This window comes from Tamandua tetradactyla, chromosome 16, assembly GCF_023851605.1.
Source record: "Tamandua tetradactyla isolate mTamTet1 chromosome 16, mTamTet1.pri, whole genome shotgun sequence".
Classification (NCBI taxonomy): Eukaryota; Metazoa; Chordata; class Mammalia; order Pilosa; family Myrmecophagidae; genus Tamandua; species Tamandua tetradactyla.
In genome coordinates, this window is record NC_135342.1 from 48,005,568 (window position 1) to 48,025,355 (window position 19,788).

Sequence of the window (19,788 nt, forward strand, 5' to 3'; positions counted from 1 at the left end):
ATGCTCTGAAACGCGTGGCTGAGAAAGCTCTCGTTATGGCCAGCTGTTTGTGCAGCTGTAAATATTTAACCAAGTATGCTACCTGCTTTGTGGGAAGACTCGCTAATTACACCTGTTTCTCTCTATAATTACATATTGTTGTGAAATTCTATGATAATGGCACAACTGTGTCATCCTCTAGCAAGGGGTAAATTTACACCAAGTGCAGCACTGGAATTTCCATAAGCAATTAGCATACACTTTCACACCCTTGTGTTTTCTTGTGATTTTATTGAAATGAAAGATAATGGATTAAATCCAATTATAGCGGGAAGACATCTAGCAACTTGATGTTTATTTTCCACTGCGGCTCCACTTCATAGCAAAGTGAGCGGGAGAACGACACCACTGCCTAATCCACTGGAAACATCCTGATAAATTATACGTTTCAGCCTGAGAAGTGCGGACTTTGATGAACAGCTGTTATTGGGACTGGGGGGTCTCTTGACAAAATGCTTCTCTAAAAGGTGCATGTTTCTAGTCTGATGAGCGTGAGGTACTGTTCTTGGCTTGTAGCTTGATCATTGCTGGAATGACTCTATAAAAAATAAGTTACCCTGGGCGCCATGTTCGAGCTCAGGACATGAATGAATCACCCATGGGTCACAGGGCCTCGGAGGAGGATGGGACGTAGAGCCCTGGAATTCTGGAAATAGGAGATAAATAATATCTTTACTTTTACTATCTTTAAAACACAGACATTCTATTTGTTGGGAAATCTTACCAGGAGAGGTAACACCTACATAGGGTTTGCAAAAATATCCACAGGCTGTCATCAGGAGACTATTGCAAAGACTCGGCGCCACCATTCCTAAAAACACAAAACAAAACAAAATGAATGATGTGACTGCACGCTCTTTCGAAATGAATAAGTCTCTGCACCTTTACAGTTTTATTTTCCCTTTTTGCTCCCCCACAACCTTTTCCCTCCACCTCTCTGCCTCCTCTGTCTAAATGCAAACATCTGAAAATGTCAAAAGCAGAGAAGTGGCCTGTCCTTGGACAGCACGGGGGAAAATTAGGCTCCGATGGCCCCATCATTTCAGACGCAGACACGGTTCCCAGAGCTATGGGAGCTCCGGAGCAGCTTTAAACCTGATGATGAATTTGCTTATTTGTTTAGGGGTCCTGGCTGTTCCCGCTAACTTCCAGTAAGCGAGAGGGTAACGGCGAGGTTAGACGGCGCAGGGAGGGGCGCCGGGCTCCCAGCCTGGGCCAGCCGTGCCAGCGCGTTCTGAGGAGCTCCAGGAGGCCACGGGTCACCGTGCCCAGCCCTGCAGGGGGAAACTGCTCTTCCTGATTTCCTCTCAGGGGCCGGACTGCAGTGTGGCCGCCTGATGGTTCACTTTCAACACAGGATAAACGCAAACCTGCCCGTACCTTTCTGAAAGGGCTCTTGGCATAAATGGCTGATTCCATTTCTCCATTTTTCAGGAAATGCGATCAAATAAGATGGAAGCACACAGGCTCTGGGTGCAGCATTTTTGAAAGGGTGTGCGCGCGTGTATATGTGTTTATCAAAAGCGCAGTGGTTAATTTTGAGACACAGCATTTCGTGTAAAGTTGTCTTTGACTGTTTCCTTCCTCGCTGTTTTTTTTTAAGGGCTCTGAAAAATCGATGCAATGCGTCGCTCCCATCCATCTTTATATACTAATAAATTAAGTGGGAGGTATTGATATTTTTGACTGAGCTTTTAAAATTTACATACTAATGACAATTATACCCTGGTGACTGTTGATTTCTGCTGCTGTTTACCGTTCAGGGCTCCGGCAAGAGGCGTCTGAGTCTCTCCCGCCTGTCTGATGCCCCAATTCCACACCCCCATGGCTGTGTCCACCTCGAAAACCCAAGGGCAGCCGGGACCCAGCCCCAAGGAGGGCAGCGCTCAGAAAAGCCGTTGCCACCGGCTGTCCTTCCAGCTCTCCCAGGGAAAGTTCCAAGAGGGGCTCAGCACAAGAGCACAACCAAGGACAGGCCGAATGACCCCAGGCTGTGGCAGTGAGTGTGGTGGCCAAAACATTTAACAAGGTGGGCACTGCCCCCCCCCCCCCAAGTCTTCTGCATCCTCAGATGTTAACCCTTTAGATGCTGAGTTAGGGAAAGGTTGGGGCATCAGCAGAAGGGCCAGTGGGGCCACAGAAGGCTTGGGGGGTAATGTCTGTTCACCAACTAGTACAAAGTACCCCAATACTTCACACCTGTGCAGACTGGGCTAGTTTTAGCTCTAGAGACGAGCCCCTTCCCACCCCTCCCCATGCAAATGAAGGCACCTTGAGGAAGTCCTTGAGGTATTGCATGCTTTCCTCTTCCGTAAGAAAAAATTAAACTAGGAGTTGGAAACTGTGACACTGAGGGCTTTGCTAAACTCGTGCGTCCCAACTATTTCTGCGTCCCAACTCTCAGGGTTTGGATGGAAAGGTGTGAAAACACTCTCTGCTCTCTTCTTGCCTTCAGCCTCCCTCAAGATGAATTCAAGCGTCTGTCTGCTCAGCATTTGGTAAGTCTTCGCTCTGAAGCAGGGAGCCAGCCCTGGCCCAGAGGGAGTTAAAGGGACAAGGCAGGGCCACCATATGATTTTACTGTATGAAATCAAATCACTCCAGGCAAAGCGAGTGCCACACACAGGTAAATGACTGGGAAAAAAAACGCCAATAACCTGGCAAGAAGGCCTCAACTGCATTTCAACAAATATTTGGGGGACTCAGACAGCATTGAAGCTCCCAACAGTTTAGTCACCGAGATTAATTTGTCAGTAATATTGATTGTCGGAGGCCTGTTTCATTCTATTTAAGGGTCCACAAGGTGCAGACAGCAGCAGCCAGCACGTGAATTTTTCCCTCTAGAATTTTCAGGGTGTTGAGGAGGCTGGTAGAAGAAAGGCAGTTATTGCCCAGCGATCCCCGGGGCAGTGGGTTTTATTTACATGTTGCCAAGGCAGCGATAAATCGTTTATTTATATATGGGGGGGGAGGGGTGCCTTCCTGCACACCCCGCCCCCACCCCAGGCAGATTTACCCAGGTGCAAGGTGAGGTTTCCAGGACTCAACCCTGAAATTGCTATGCAAGTCCATCCAAATATGAAAGCTGCTGAAAGTTGGGCTCCTCTGATTTCCTGCGGGACGGAGCTCGCAGTCAACTGTCCAGGAAGCGCCTCTGCAAGAATGCCTGCAAAGAAAGGACAGAACGTGGGAGAGGTGTGGAGGAGAACTCACTTTCATCAGAGGATCGGCTTTCAGGATGGTTTGGGAGCCCAGAGCCTTATCGTATTACACATCACACTCAAATGCGCCTTGTTCTGCTTTTCTTCCCCCACCCCAACCCTCTTTCTTTTCTCCAGAGTTTTCAAAATGAAAGAGTTTTTTCTTCCAAATTGCGCTGGGAGGCAAATTCTTGCACGGTGTAATAGAAAATGTTAGACAATATTCCTTACTGGAGCTATTGACATTTTGGATAGTCATGACACTTTGATTTTTCTCAGAACATATGGATCAAGCCTGATTGTATTATTGGACAGGAAGTTCTGATGAAAGGCCTTCCTTTATCTTTCTTTGTATTTCCCCCCTTCTGTTTGTTCATGGCTTTCTCTCTGAATATAATCGCGGTTTTCTTAAGCTGTCCAGGGAGTCGTTATTGCCTTACTAAATATTTCATGGTGCACAGCACACCGTACCTGCCAACTGCCTCTTATTTGTTGTCAAAAATAAAGGGCTCATCCTTCGGAGGTGGGGGGCGGGGGGGGGGGAGGGAGGGAGAAGCATCACGGGTTTATTTTATTGTTTTTATTTTAAAGTTTCTCCCATGCACCAACTGCACAGAAAGGCGGCAAATCTACGAGCGGCGCCTTTTATTTGGCGGTGGCGAGACCGCCACTTATTTATTTATTTGCGGCTTATTTATTTATTTGGCGCCCGCCCTCCTCCTCTACGATTCCCAGCACTTGTTCCCTTGCAGCTTCCCTTCCTATTTGTTCAAAAGGGAAAAGTTCAAAGCGGCTGTGTCGGCGGAGGGGAGAGCCTGCTGAATACCAAGCCTCCAGCGCCCGGGCGCCCTGACCTTGAGCGGGAGCTTAAACGGCCCCATTGCCAGCCCGCACGTGGGCTCTGTTAGGCCGGGGCCGGTGGGGGACGGATGGGGCGTGGGGGGCGGGTCAGGGCTCACCGGAGACCGGCGGGGGCCCGGCGGACCCCGCATGCGCAGCCGGGTAATGCATTTTTAAAAAGGAACGTTCTCGCCTTTGAGTGGGTCTAATATGGTCTCTGTTTAAAAACCTGTCAGAATCCCAAGCACACACTCCATAAAATATAAATAAGTACTTACTGTTTGCAGATGTTGCTTGTTTTTCATAATGTTTGTTTTTGAAGTCTCGAATCCTTACTTCCTGTCAGGCTCCCTCATGCCTCTCTCCTCCTGTTTCAGAAGGAACAAGGGGGAACTTCAGAACACAAGCGCTCAATGAAGACGCTTTCTGTCAAATCTGTCAGCGTCCTCGGCACAATTAGCATGCTCTTTTACTTTCTTTCCCTTCTGCGCTCTCTCGCTCTGTCTCTGTGACTCTGTCTCTCAACAAAGCCCCATTTCTCACCCCATCTTGACCTGTGCTGGGGAGAGCAGCCCCTCTGGAAGGAGGCATAAAGCTCAAAAAGGTGTGATTCTGAGGCCCTAACAGCCACTCAACAGGCCTGTCCTCCGCCCACTTGCATTCATTGGGAAGAATTAGGCAAGGGACATGGAGGAGCGGGGGCTCCTGGGAAGCTCACCCATGGGGCTTCAAGCCTCTGCCTCCGTCGTTGGGTCAATGCATTGGGAGTGCAGGTGACTCATTCATCTGTGCATTTGGCCAACTCCGGGCTGTGCAGCTGCTGGGTCTGACCCCACCACAACCACTAAAGGGGCATTTTCACATCTCTGCCAGCTCCAAACCCTCTCCAAAAGGAGCTTGAGCCTAATGGAAGACCTAATCTCTTTCTTTACGTCTGGTTTAACCTCACCTCCAGCTCAGTGTCTCCCCTCTTGGCTGCCACCTGCCGCCCGGGTTGGGGGAGGAAGGGGTTGGGCAGTGGGTGGCAGTAGGATCACGCACCTCTGCGTGCATTACGGCCCATTTATTCCAGAGTTCCCATGGACAACGTGTGATGAGGACTCTGGAAGTTGATATATGATAACGCACTGTCTGGGGCACATGCCGTGAGGGTTAGAAAGCAACGTGAGCGCTCTCCCTGCGAGCCTGCCTGTGTACTTGCTGAAATCGGCAGTTTATGCTTTTTAATCTACTTCTTATTTATTTATTTATTTATTTTTACTGTTTATGCAGACTTCTGGTTAAAAAGCCAGCACAGCCTTTATTTCTCAGCCCTTTCTTTGCTGGGAAAGTGATGGCTGACAGGGACTCTCCTGTGAAGTTTCTGCTCGCTCTGCACCCCTCTTACTGCTTAGTTCCCCAATCTTGCAGCCAATAGTCACCAATGTCCTCAGAAACTTAAAACCAGTTGCCCAAAAGACTTCTTCTAAAATCAAAGACTCCTCTTCCCCCGCTTCAGCTGGAGAGAGGTTGGTGACAAATGCTATTCATTTGCAATTTGCTTTCGTACCTATTATTTTAAAACAAGAAAAGATGCATACATCAAGCCTCCCTGAGTTTTTACACTGCTTCGGGAGGATCTGATTATAAACATCAGCACAGGACAACGTGCCTCCATGCTCGAGTCAGGCCAGTGGAGTACGCTTCATCATTAAAGCGCAGAAACCATAAATCAAGATGAAAATCCTTCAGTCCAAAAGCCTTACCAATTGATACAATTTGAAAATGGGCAGCTGGAGAGGCTGGGGAGAAAGCTGACATGATGACTTTTATAATAGCAGAACGTTTAAGGTTATAGAAATAAAAGGAAGAGGATGAAATCAGGCGCGTTGATCTCTGCCTGCAGGCTCTCCCAGCTCACTTGAAGCTCCAGCAATTATTTCTGCTCCGGCTTTCCCCTCTTTTTTTTTTTTCTCCCCAACAGCCTGTTTGAAATGAAGCAGAACCCGGCCTGGCAGGCTTATCAGTGTCGTTAGCTGACAGGGCGCCCAGCACACCTGCTTTTACTTGCTGCCTTTTCAGGCACTAATGCCAGAGAGAATGTTGCTTGAGTCCTTATAATGTGTAAAGATTCATTTATTTCACCTTTTGAACCTGCCTGACCCTCTGGGCTTATGCTGGGGAGGCGGGTGGAGGGCCAGAGAAGGCTTTCTTTTCCTGGCACTTAGAAGAAGCTGGCAATTAGGGGTCTGGCCCTGGGGCTGTTGCAGTGTAGAGGCTTAAACGAGAGGTGGGGCTCAGCCCGGGAGGCGCTGAGAGCCAGGCCAGGGGAGGGGGTTGGGGGATGGCGTGAGCAGAAGTCTTCTGGACGGTCCCACAGAGTCCCGTGCACAAGGCTGCTTTGAAACCTCGGGGCACTCATCTATGGGACCCCCAGGCCACATCACGGTACATGTGTTCAAACGCACCCACCTCCCACTTTCATTGGGATTCTTTCAGGTGAGCAGTATTTTGAAGGGATTTAAAAAAATCTTTTGCCTTTGAAATGCCTTGGAAATGCTTTGACCACGAGCACCTCATTTAATTTACCGCTGGCTGAGATGTCTTGGCAATCATTGGTCCACTTAGGAATTCCTGCAACGTGAGAAATGCCTACTCCTCAAAATTGGTTCCATTATAATGGAATTTTTATGATTACTAAATTTAGCCATTGATGCCATTGATATCATATTAAGTTTTGCAGATGTTTAATTTAACACCTATTAATTTCAATTTTATGGTCTTTACATATTTTGGAGCCAATAAAATATATATATGTTTAGGTTTCAGATATTTTAATAGGCTCCTGAAAAGTCTGTAGCACTCCAATGCATAATGGCAGTTCCCCCCAGACCCGCACCCCCACACCCTTTTCTTTAATGTGGGTTTAACTTATACATTTTCCCCTCTACAAGTCTTGCTTTAAGGTTTTAGTCTACTAGGGAAAAAAGTAGTTCTTGTTGTTGGACACCAAACTCTTTTTGGACTTTGATTCTGGTTCCTTATGTTTTGTATCACATAACTAGTACTAGAGAGAGTAGGGCATATTCCTCAACCTTGGAAATTTGGGGCTTCCTTCATTGCTTGAGTATTTATTCTTTTAAAGGGTCAACTTTATTGGACATCCATTATTTATGCCTCATTTGTATCCCCTCCTCCTTCTGTTAATAGAATTCTTACTTTCCCATGGGAAAACTACTCCTCTGCCACTAATTCAGTCCTTGGATAGTTAGATCATTCCATCCCTCTGTACAGAGTTACTGGTTTCAGAACTTCTCCTAACATTATTTGGAAAGAGCAGCCCTCTTTTTATGCAAAGATTGCTACCTGTAAGAAAATGCCAGGAGAACTGCTAGGTGGAAAGATCTTGCCTGAGAAGAAAGTCAACACATAGAGAAAAAGAGATGAAAGGCTAAGATAGAAAAACTGAGTCTTGATACTATCATGAGAACTCCTGGATCCAGCCATGCCTGAGGCTATAAGGCCACACTGCCCCTAAAACATTCAGTCATATGAGCTGATAAATCCTTTCTTTGTTTAAGCCAATTTGACTTGGATTGCTATTACTTGCAAGTATCCTGACCCAACAAGAACATCCAATGTATGTTCTTATATTGGTATGGGGTATGGCCTTCTAGAGAGATTTTGTTTCATCTGCTCTGTTAGAAAATAATTTGAATTAGAAAGTGGGACTGGAGTGTGCTGATTTGAGTAGGAGTGTGCTGATTTGAAATGATGTATGGACCCTAGAAAAGCCATGTTTTAATCCTAATCCCATTTTGTAAAGGCAGCCACTTCTAATCCCTATTCAGTATTGTATGTTTGAAACTGTAATCAGATCATCTCCCTGGAGATGTGATGTAATCGAGAGTGGTTGTTAAACTGGATTAGGTGTCGACTTGTCTCCACCCATTTGGGTGGGTCTTGAGAAGTTTCTGGAGTCCTATAAAAGAAGCAATATTTTGGAGAATGGGAGATTCGGAGAGAGAGCAGAGAATGCTGCAACACCACGAAGCAGAGAGTTCACAAGCCAGTGACCTTTGGAGATGAAGAAGGAAAACGCCTCCCAGGGAGCTTCATGAAACAGGAAGCCAGGAGACAAAGCTAGCAGATGACGCCGGGTTCACCATGTGCCCTTCCAGCTGAGAGAGAAGCCCTGACTGTGCTCGCCATGTGCCTTCTCACTTGAGAGAGAAAGCCTGAACTTCATTGGCCTTCTTGAAACAAAGACATCTTTCCCTGGATGGATGCTTTTGATTGGACATTTCTATAGACTTGTTTTAATTGGGACATTTTCTCAGCCTTAGAACTGTAAACTGGCAACTTATTAAATTTCCCTTTTTAAAAGCCGTTCTGTTTCTGGTATACTGCATTCCGGCAGGTAGCAGACTAGAGCAAGGAGTGACAGAAGGAGAACGAAGTTAACGGTAAGAAGAATGATGCTATGGAGAGTTTCTCAAGAGCCAGGCACTGTATTCATGCCTCCCAACAAATCCTCCCAGATTCATCGCCTCATTTTACAGGCAGGAAACTGAGGCTCAAAGCCACCTGGCTAATAAGAGCAGATCCTGACTGGTTTCAGAGATATCAGAGTGAGATGTCTCATTCTGCAACGGGTCCGACTACCATCTTGAACAAAAACTTGCGAGCTCATGTTCCGAATCCTTAGGGCACAGGACCCTGTAGGCTCAGGGTATAGTGGATTTGCTTTAGATTTTCAAAAAAAAAAAAAAAAAAATCTTATATCCATTATCTTTGTCTTCACTGCAACCCTGTATTAACTCAAAGGAATGGAATAACCTCTAGTTAGAAATTAAAAATGCCAGTTAACATTTAGGTAATCTGAACATATTTGTGAGCTTAAGGAGGATAGGGAATAGAATTCGGTATCAAAGAAAGAAAAACTTGCCCACGTTACAAGTTTCAAGACTTGGCCCATTCAAAGGAAAACAGGCCCGTGTTCAATCAAGAAGAGGGTCTGGAATAAGTGGATTCTGGATCATTTTGCAGGTTTTATATCTCCATGTGACTCAGCTTTCCCTCCACTCCTCTGGCCCCCCACCTGTGCTTCTGACAGCTCTCACTCATTATCAAAGCGAAAAAAACTTAAAGCATATTTCGAGGTGTGCTTCTTAAATGCACTTAACCTGGTTTCTTGGTTCCTCTACTGGCCAAGTCCCAGGACGACCCAAACGGGTAGGTCTTTGATGTGTAGTGAGGACAGGTGTGCGCATGGCTATCTTGCCTAGACTACTCAAATGAAGCCAGTACTAAACAGAGGGTCAAAATAAGAGACCCAGCTGCCTTTCTCTAAGTCTGCTTCTACCAGTTAGGTATGTCCTCCAGGCCCTCAACATCATCCCAATTCATTCTAGGAGAAGCAGACGATGTCTCATACGTATTCACAGTCTAACCTGGGCTACCTCCAGGACTCCACCCCGTTCCTTGTTTCCTAGTCTGAGTTGTTTTGTTTCTTCTGCTCTGTTAGAAGACTATTTGAATTAGGAAGTGGAACTGGGGCGTAGGAGTGACAGAAGGAGAACAATGGCAACAGTGTGTCTTCTAATGGTGGACAAATAGTTCTTCCAACATTTTACAATTGCAACATTGGTGTGATAATTCCTTGTGGCAAATTGTTCACCCAAGTTCAAGATTATAGTCCTCAGAACACACATGAAGTCCTCTCCCGTGGCTCCACCAGGTACGTTGGCTGTTCAGTCTCCTCAGTGCATTCGTTGGTCTAATGATTAGCTCCTTCTCCTTTGAATCACTCTTTATTTTGGCTTCTTCTTCCTAGCATGCAGGCATCGGGCCCTGATCAAGACAACCTGAAGAGTGGAGAGCCCTCCTCCCCGATACCAACCCATTGTCTAGCACAGCATCTGTAGCTTGGTTCTCACTTCACATAGGAGGAACTCTTTCCCAGGAAGCCTATGGCCCAGTGTAGATGGCCCTCCCTGAGGCCTGCTCTGCTGACTCTAGATGAACCCAGATTGGGTTCTCCAACTTCCTCTTGAAACTCAAAAGAGTCTGTGCCAGAAAAAGACCTTGCCTCCCAAACATAAAATAGGCTTCCTTGCCACTCCCCAAGTTAGTTATTTCAGGGGTTAGCTCTTGGGTGAGTGTATAACTTATCAATGGCTCTGCTTTCTACTCTTGGTGGCAAAATGTTCCTGGATTTATAATAAGGTTGGTTTCATTTTGAAAGGCAGCAAATTCCAAGTGGGACTAACCAAGTTAACTTCGATCTAAATCCCATCCCTGGTGGAATTTCGTTTCTGCAGGCACTGCATGGCTCAACATTTATAGACTTGAATTCTGGAGATTCTTTGGGATGGAGACGTTTTAGCCCACGGTCTTGGGGTGTGAGTGTGGCTTTGTATAGTCTGGACATGTATATGGCTGCATTATGAATTAATACATGTCAGACCTTGTTATTGTGAAATAGCCGTGGCAAGATAATGACCATCATTCATTTTATTTTATTACTTTTTTATTTGATTTCATTTTGGCTTTGGCAAAGGTGAAGGGACTGAACTCGTATTTCCAGTTTATGTTTGTTATCCAAAAGCCCCTTGGGGAAAAATGATGCTAGCTCAACTCATGTAAATTAAAGAGGAAATTTGTTAAGAGACCTTGACAAACTCAGAAACGAGAGCATCTAGTTTTGACTGTTTTGTCATCCTGATTTTTGGCTCTTGTATTCATGATTAGGGAAAGAGAAGGCATGGGGCAGGTGTGCTGTTTGCAGCAAGTGACTTTTTTATTTGCAAGTAAAATGATGGCTGAGATTTAGTGTCCAAGAGCAAAAAAGCTAGTCTGACTTAGCAGAGATCTAGAACAGGGAGCCAAATGAATGATGGAATTTCAGGTTTTCTCAACCTAAAAACCTCCCTAGACCTGCTAAACTACGTGAAATTATGAGCTGGGGCTCTCAGCAAGGTGTCAGTGTGAGGGAGTGCAGATTCCACTCCAAGGGAAAAGAGACAGAGATATTTGGTGCTGGGTCAGAAAGCAGCATGGCCTACTGGGAAGCCATTAGAGTTTAAATCCTATCTCTGGCGCTTACTAGGCATGCGACTAACTTTAAAAACAGGTTGTTTATCTTTTATTATAAAAGCAGGGCTTATTTATTTATTTTTTTGGAAAAGCAAAAAGAAGAAAACAAAAGCCACTCTCAGTCTCATTCATTCAGAAAAATGTACTCATCTCTTTCATGGCTATCTTTCCAAATCCTCTTTCATGTATAAACATGCATACATATCTGTTACAGAAATAAGATTATGCATGGTGTTTTGTAATGCCCTCTTTTCTCTTAATATATTGTGAAGATTGTCAGCATCATTTTTAATAGCTGCACAATTTCCCATATTATGAATGCACCTTAAGTTATTTATCCAGTCCTCTAATGTTGGACATATAGTTTGTTGCAATGTTGTACAATTACAAAATTGGTGTGATAATTCCTTGCAGCAAATTGTTCATCCAAGTTCAAGATTATAGTTCTCTGAGCACAGGTTGCAGCCCTGCCTCTCTCATTCCACCTGCTTCCAGATGCTCCAGTTGCCACACCTCCAGGAGAGGAAAATGTTTCAGGCCAGGTGGGGTTTGACCTCATTCCATTTAGTGACCACTTCTGGGACATAGAAAGAAATTGTCTCAGAGATAGCATTTGGGTTGGTAGTCTTATGGAAAACACTGCAATATCTTCTCATTGACTTTTGTGTTTTGGCACCAGAAGGATTCCCAGGCTAGTGAATGGACAAGTGCTTTTTTATTATTATTTTCATTTTTTAAGAAGCATTCAGTTGCCTCACAGCTTGCATAAATGAGACTACATGGATCAGTTTATGTCCCCTGCACATGCTCACCAACTCTACCATCTGTCACCAAACTCTCTTGGTCTTTTCCACTATGGATTGTCATAAGATTTGACCTATTGTATGAAGTTCACTTTCCTGAATTTTAATGAGAACCAATGATATTTTCTCTAATTGTTTGATATATCTGTATCTTGTCTCCTCAACTAAGGTAATAGAATTCTCAAAGATTGATTATTTGGTCAAGAAAACAGAAACCTCTCTATGTATCCAAGGTATGAAGGATTGAGCATTGGAACTACAGGTTTGTACAACCATTGAGATAGTTGGAAGAGTGAAGGTGAGGGAAGCGTCTATGAAAGATCTCAGCCTGAAACACTTACATGAGTGCATCTTCAGGAGCTTGCTGGGAAGGCTGTGCAGTTCTCAAGGAAATCTAGGACTCTCCCACCAACTCCCTTAGTCAGCAGCATCAAAGTGAGTCATTATCGAAGTTCTCCAGAAAGCTACTATAAATATGACATCATCTTATGCATCTGGCTGCAACTGCCTCCAGAGAAAAATTACTTATCCTTCTCTTCCTCTTCCAAATCTCACACTAGTGCCTCCCAAAGGCAACCCCCACGGCAGAACCATATGTGGAAGGAGCTTCTAGGAAACGTAGTTCCTAGCTTCTCTGAGCTGCAGAGGAATCCTTGGGAGGAGATTGTGGGGTTGCTGAACAGCAATAGCACAATTGAAAACCTCTGCCCAATAACTGGCACTAACTAAATACCTAATGAATACATGAATGTGCGGAAGCCAAAAGAGTGTTTGTAGGGGCAGTTGGCTAATTAGATTACTCTCTCCAAACATCACTGCCTTCACTGCCATCATAAATTATGGATTTTTTTATATTATATTTGAATACTGTCTCTTTTATCATTTACTGAATTGTTTTCATCCAAGTGGTTGCTCTTTTTTTTTTTTAATAAATTATGTCAAAGGAAACTTTATATCAATTCCATACATGGAAAGCAGTACCACTTGCAGTACATAAAAGATGTCTGTAAAAACAAAACAAAACCATGCTATAATTTCTGGTTTGAAACTGCTGTCATTTGAAGCTGTAGACTTCAGACTGCCCTGCATTTTTTAAAAAGAGAGAAGAATTAAAAATGCATTGGTACCAAATTGGACTTCTTCTTTGGGATAATGGGACGTACTGAAAGAATTGACAGGGGAATAACTCTTACTGTGTGATTTAATATTATTTAATGGAAGCTCTGTGCACCACGGAAGATTTCTTTAGGTTCCGCAAGTGGTTTGTCTCATGCCCTGGGTTAGAGAATTCTTTGTGAGTAAATCTGTAAACCATAGCCCCAAAGATAGAATTACCCATGCTGCCTTCCCTGAGAGAAACTGCCATGCAAGGCGTAGGAAGTAACCAAAGGAACTTTGTAGCTCAGTCTTCAAATCAGAGACCAGTCAGGGCGAAATGGACCTGGGATGGTGCCGACCCTCGAGGTGCTGTGCGGGCTTGGAGTATTTGAACCTCTTCTTTGGCCCTTCTGGAGTGGAGAAATGGCACGGGGCCCGAACCTGATGGATTCAGACTGAAATTACCACATAGTATTTATAGAAGAAGGCTGAGTGAAGTGGAGTTTTTATAAACACAAGGAAGTCATTTATTTGGACTTTATTACCTTTCTCTTGAAGGTGAAGCACCCATACCTGGACCAGGTTGAAAAAGAAAAAGTTGGGGCCAGAGTGAGCAGATAAGTCTTCCCAGGACTCCTGGGCTGAGTGAGACTTCCTGGCCTTATGGAAGACAGTGGACTTGGGGGGTACATATCAGAGCCCCCACAGCTTTCCTTTACTAAGATGAGATTTCATATATGCACACCACACCCCATAGAATGCTGTGGATGTGTGTGTGCATTCATATAAACACGCCTGGCTCCTATGGATTCATTTAGAACCAGAATATTTAATAATGTGAATGGACTATACCTACCCTACTCCTCCATTGGGAAAAGAAAAATTTCTTGGAAATGCTTAATTGCCCCTATCATCTCCATCTTTCTCTTCATTTCTGCCTTTTTCCCTCTCATTCATTTGACAGTTATCACGTGCCAGGAACAATGGGATATCATGACCATTTATTGGGCAATCATTACATGTGCTAAGCATGATACTTGCATTATTTCACTCAATCCTCTCAACAATCTTAAGAAGGAAGAGTATTTAAGAAAGAAGTTAGTAACTTGCCCAGAGTCACACAAGTAGGAAGTAGTAGAGCCAACATTTGAGTCCAACAGCTATCTGACCCCAAGCTGTGACCTTTAAGGTCAAACTACTTTTTAACCAAGTAGGGAGGTGGTTTAATTTAGTGGTTAAAGTCCACTGAAGGGCCATTATGACTTGGGTCCATAACTTCATCTCTCTGAGTCTCTGTATCCTCAGCTATAAGATGGAAATAATTAAAAAAAAAAAAAAACATATCTCATGGGATGTTCGGAGGCAAGCAAGTTTCTGCACTCAAAGAGTACCTGTCCCTGGTTAGAGCTCCACAGTGACTTGCTCTGTCTACTTTTACCTTCTGAGGACCTACTCAGTCTGCTTCAGCCCATCAACCTGCAACTGTGAAGGTGAAAGGAGACTTGACTTTGAGAGACCCCCATACGTGGCCTGTGCCCAACCCCTCTGCAAGGAGTATCTGTGCCATAGTCATTAGCCCTCCCCATGGGACCCCCAGTTTAGGAGGAGGGTCCAGTGGGTGCAGGCAGGCCTATCCCCCACAAGACCCCATTTCAAAGGGAGTAGGTTCATCTTCATCTGATTAATAGCCTGGGGGCTCTTCCTGGGCTGAGAATGTTGATCTGACTGTTCACCAGTAACTAGAAACTTTGGAGTCCCAATCATGATGACACATTATAAGATGATTTAATGAAGTTAAAGCAATGAAGGAAACTCTAGGCCTGAAGCTTAGTTTCATTAAGGTGATCCACACAAAGACAGTGACTCCATGCTGCCCTCAAAAAAGAGGAATGGCCTTGAGTAGCATCTTCTGTACACAGGTCTTGTGATCCTTGGGGAGCATTTTTTTTTTACTTTATTTGATTGTATAATACAACATATATACAAAGCGAAGAAAGAAAAAGCAATAGTTTTCAAGGGACTCTTCAACGAGTAGTTACAGGACAGATCTCAGAGTTTGTTGTGGGCTACCATACCATCATCTCAGATTTTTCCTTCTAGCTACTCCAGAACATTGGAGGCTAGAAGGAATAAATATTTTTTTTGTCATCAAATTAACTTTTTTTTCTTTTTTGTGAAAAATACATACAAAAAAGCAATACATTTCAAAGCACAATGCAACAACTAGTTGTAGAACAAGTTTCAGAGTTTGGTGTGGGTTGTAATTCCACAATTTCAGATTTTTACTGGAGACTGGAGACTAAAAGAAATATCAACATAATGATTCAGCAATCGTACTCATTTGTTAAACTCTACCTTCTCTGTATAACTCCACCATCACCTTTGATCTTTCTCCCTCTCTTAAAGGGTATTTGGGCCATGCCCACTCTACATTTTTCATGTTGGAAGGGGCAATCAGTAATATGGGGTAGGGAAATGGAACTATCTGATGTTCTGGAGAGCTGGGTCCCCTAGGTTTCAGGACTTCTCTGGTCCAGGGACCCATCTGGAGATTGTAGGTTTCTGGAAAGTTACCCTATACATGGAACCTTTGTAGAATCTTATATACTGCCCTAGGTAGTGTTCTTTAGGATTGGCTAGAATGGTTTTGGTTGGGGGTTGGCAAGTTATGATACGTAGCAATGTCTAACTGAAGTTTGCATAAGTCACCTTCAGAGTGGCCTCTCAACTCTATTTGAACTCTTTACAATTTGTACTTCATTAGTTACACTTCTTTCCCCCCTTTTTTTTTTTTATTAATTAAAAAAAGAATTAACAAAACAATTAGAAATCATTCCAATCTACATGTACAATCAGTAATTCTTAATAACATCACATAGTTGCATATTCATCATTTCTTAGTACATTTGCATCGATTTAGAAAAGAAATAAAAAGACAACAGAATAAGAATTAAAGCAATAATAGAAAGAAAAAAAAACAAAAAAAACAAAAACAAAAAACCTATACCTCACATGCAGCTTCATTCAGTGTTTTAACATAATTGCATTACAATTGGGTAGTATTGTGCTGTCCATTTCTGAGTTTTTATATCCAGTCCCGTTGTACAGTCTGTATCCCTTCATCTCCAATTATCCCTTCTCTTTTTTTTTTTTTTTTTTAATTAACGGAAAAAAAGAAATTAACCCAACATTTAGAGATCATACCATTCTACACATGCAATCATTAATTCTTAACATCATCACATAGATGCATGATCATCATTTCTTACTACATTTGCATTGGTTTAGAAGAACTAGCAACATAACCGAAAAAGATATAGAATGTTAATATAGAGAAAAAAATAAAAGTAATAATAGTAAAATCAAAACAAAACAAAACAAAACAAAACAAAAACCTATAGCTCAGATGCAGCTTCATTCAGTGTTTTAACATGATTACTTTACAATTCGGTATTATTGTGCTGTCCATTTTTGAGTTTTTGTATCTAGTCCTGTTGCACAGTCTGTATCCCTTCAGCTTCAATTACCCATTGTCTTACCCTGTTTCTAACTCCTGCTGAACTCTGTTACCAATGACATATTTCAAGTTTATTCTCGAATGTCGGTTCACATCAGTGGGACCATACAGTATTTGTCCTTTAGTTTTTGGCTGGATTCACTCAGCATAATATTCTCTAGGTCCATCCATGTTATTACATGGTTCATAAGTTTATCTTGTCTTAAAGCTGCATAATATTCCATCGTATGTATATACCACAGTTTGTTTAGCCACTCTTCTGTTGATGGAGATTTTGGCTGTTTCCATCTCTTTGCAATTGTAAATAATGCTGCTATAAACATTGGTGTGCAAATGTCCGTTTGTGTCTTTGCCCTTAAGTCCTTTGAGTAGATACCTAGCAATGGTATTGCTGGGTCGTATGGCAATTCTATATTCAGCTTTTTGAGGAACCGCCAAACTGCCTTCCACAGTGGTTGCACCCTTTGACATTCCCACCAACAGTGGATAAGTGTGCCTCTTTCTCCGCATCCTCTCCAGCACTTGTCATTTTCTGTTTTGTTGATAATGGCCATTCTGGTGGGTGTGAGATGATATCTCATTGTGGTTTTGATTTGCATTTCTCTAATGGCCAGGGACATTGAGCATCTCTTCATGTGCCTCTTGGCCATCCGTATTTCCTCTTCTGAGAGATGTCTGTTCAAGTCTTTTTCCCATTTTGTAATTGGGTTGGCTGTCTTTTTGTTGTTGAGATGAACAATCTCTTTATAAATTCTGGATACTAGACCTTTATCTGATATATCATTTCCAAATATTGTCTCCCATTGTGAAGGCTGTCTTTCTACTTTCTTGATGAAGTTCTTTGATGCGCAAAAGTGTTTAATTTTGAGGAGTTCCCATTTATTTATTTCCTTCTTCAGTGCTCTTGCTTTAGGTTTAAGGTCCATAAAACCGCCTCCAGTTGTAAGATCCATAAGATATCTCCCTACATTTTCCTCTAACTGTTTTATGGTCTTAGACCTAATGTTTAGATCTTTGATCCATTTTGAGTTAACTTTTGTATAGGGTGTGAGAGATGGGTCTTCTTTCATTCTTTTGCATATGGATATCCAGTTCTCTAGGCACCATTTATTGAAGAGACTGCTCTGTCCCAGGTGAGTTGGCTTGACTGCCTTATCAAAGATCAAATGTCCATAGATGAGAGGGTCTATATCTGAGCACTCTATTCGATTCCATTGGTCGATATATCTATCTTTATGCCAATACCATGCTGTTTTGACCACTGTGGCTTCATAATATGCCTTAAAGTCAGGCAGCGGGAGACCTCCAGCTTCGTTTTTTTTCCTCAAGATGTTTTTAGCAATTCGGGGCACCCTGCCCTTCCAGATAAATTTGCTTATTGGTTTTTCTATTTCTGAAAAATAAGTTGTTGGGATTTTGATTGGTATTGCATTGAATCTGTAAATCAATTTAGGTAGGATTGACATCTTAACTATATTTAGTCTTCCAATCCATGAACACGGTATGCCCTTCCATCTATTTAGGTCTTCTGTGATTTCTTTTAGCAGTTTTTTGTAGTTTTCTTTATATAGGTTTTTTGTCTCTTTAGTTAAATTTATTCCTAGGTATTTTATTCTTTTAGTTGCAATTGTAAATGGGATTCGTTTCTTGATTTCCCCCTCAGCTTGTTCATTACTAGTGTATAGAAATGCTACAGATTTTTGAATGTTGATCTTGTAACCTGCTACTTTGCTGTACTCATTTATTAGCTCTAGTAGTTTTGTTGTGGATTTTTCTGGGTTTTCGACGTATAGTATCATATCGTCTGCAAACAGTGATAGTTTTACTTCTTCCTTTCCAATTTTGATGCCTTGTATTTCTTTTTCTTGTCTAATTGCTCTGGCTAGAACCTCCAACACAATGTTGAATAATAGTGGTGATAGTGGACATCCTTGTCTTGTTCCTGATCTTAGGGGGAAAGTTTTCAATTTTTCCCCATTGAGGATGATATTAGCTGTGGGTTTTTCATATATTCCCTCTATCATTTTAAGAAAGTTCCCTTGTATTCCTATCTTTTGAAGTGTTTTCAACAGGAAAGGATGTTGAATCTTGTCGAATGCCTTCTCTGCATCAATTGAGATGATCATGTGATTTTTCTGCTTTGATTTGTTGATATGGTGTATTACATTAATTGATTTTCTTATGTTGAACCATCCTTGCATACCTGGGATGAATCCTACTTGGTCATGATGTATAATTCTTTTAATGTGTTGTTGGATACGATTTGCTAGAATTTTATTGAGGATTTTTGCATCTGTATTCATTAGAGAGATTGGTCTGTAGTTTTCTTTTTTTGTAATATCTTTGCCTGGTTTTGGTATGAGGGTGATGTTGGCTTCATAGAATGAATTAGGTAGTTTTCCCTCCACTTCGATTTTTTGGAAGAGTTTGAAGAGAATTGGTACTAATTCTTTCTGGAACGTTTGGTAGAATTCATATGTGAAGCCATCTGGTCCTGGACTTTTCTTTTTAGGAAGCTTTTGAATGACTAATTCAATTTCTTTACTTGTGATTGGTTTGTTGAGGTCATCTATGTCTTCTTGAGTCAAAGTTGGTTGTTCATGTCTTTCCAGGAACCCGTCCATTTCCTCTAAATTGTTGTATTTATTAGCGTAAAGTTGTTCATAGTATCCTGTTATTACCTCCTTTATTTCTGTGAGGTCAGTAGTTATGTCTCCTCTTCCATTTCTGATCTTATTTATTTGCATCCTCTCTCTTCTTCTTTTTGTCAATCTTGCTAAGGGCCCATCAATCTTATTGATTTTCTCATAGAACCAACTTCTGGCCTTATTGATTTTCTCTATTGTTTTCATGTTTTCAATTTCATTTATTTGTGCTCTAATCTTTGTTATTTCTTTCCTTTTGCTTGCTTTGGGGTTAGCTTGCTGTTCTTTCTCCAGTTCTTCCAAATGGATAGTTAATTCCTGAATTTTTGCCTTTTCTTCTTTTCTGATATAGGCATTTAGAGCAATAAATTTCCCTCTTAGCACTGCCTTTGCTGCGTCCCATAAGTTTTGATATGTTGTGTTTTCATTTTCATTCGCCTCGAGGTATTTGCTAATTTCTCTTGCAATTTCTTCTTTGACCCAGTCGTTGTTTAGGAGTGTGTTGTTGAGCCTCCACGTATTTGTGAATTTTCTGGCACTCTGCCTATTATTGATTTCCAACATCATTC

The 19,788-nt window shown here is 42.5% G+C and overlaps 1 long non-coding RNA gene across 1 annotated transcript; it reads right to left on the bottom strand.

Annotated features, from left to right (window-relative positions):
• Positions 1–250: 250 nt before the first annotated feature.
• LOC143660304 (uncharacterized) lies at positions 251–4,572 on the bottom strand. The gene is made up of 4 exons (XR_013163932.1): positions 4,358–4,572; positions 3,056–3,205; positions 783–850; positions 251–685 (listed from the first exon to the last, which is right to left on the bottom strand). It is a non-coding gene; the product is annotated as an uncharacterized LOC143660304 (long non-coding RNA).
• Between the last annotated feature and the right edge of the window lie 15,216 nt (positions 4,573–19,788).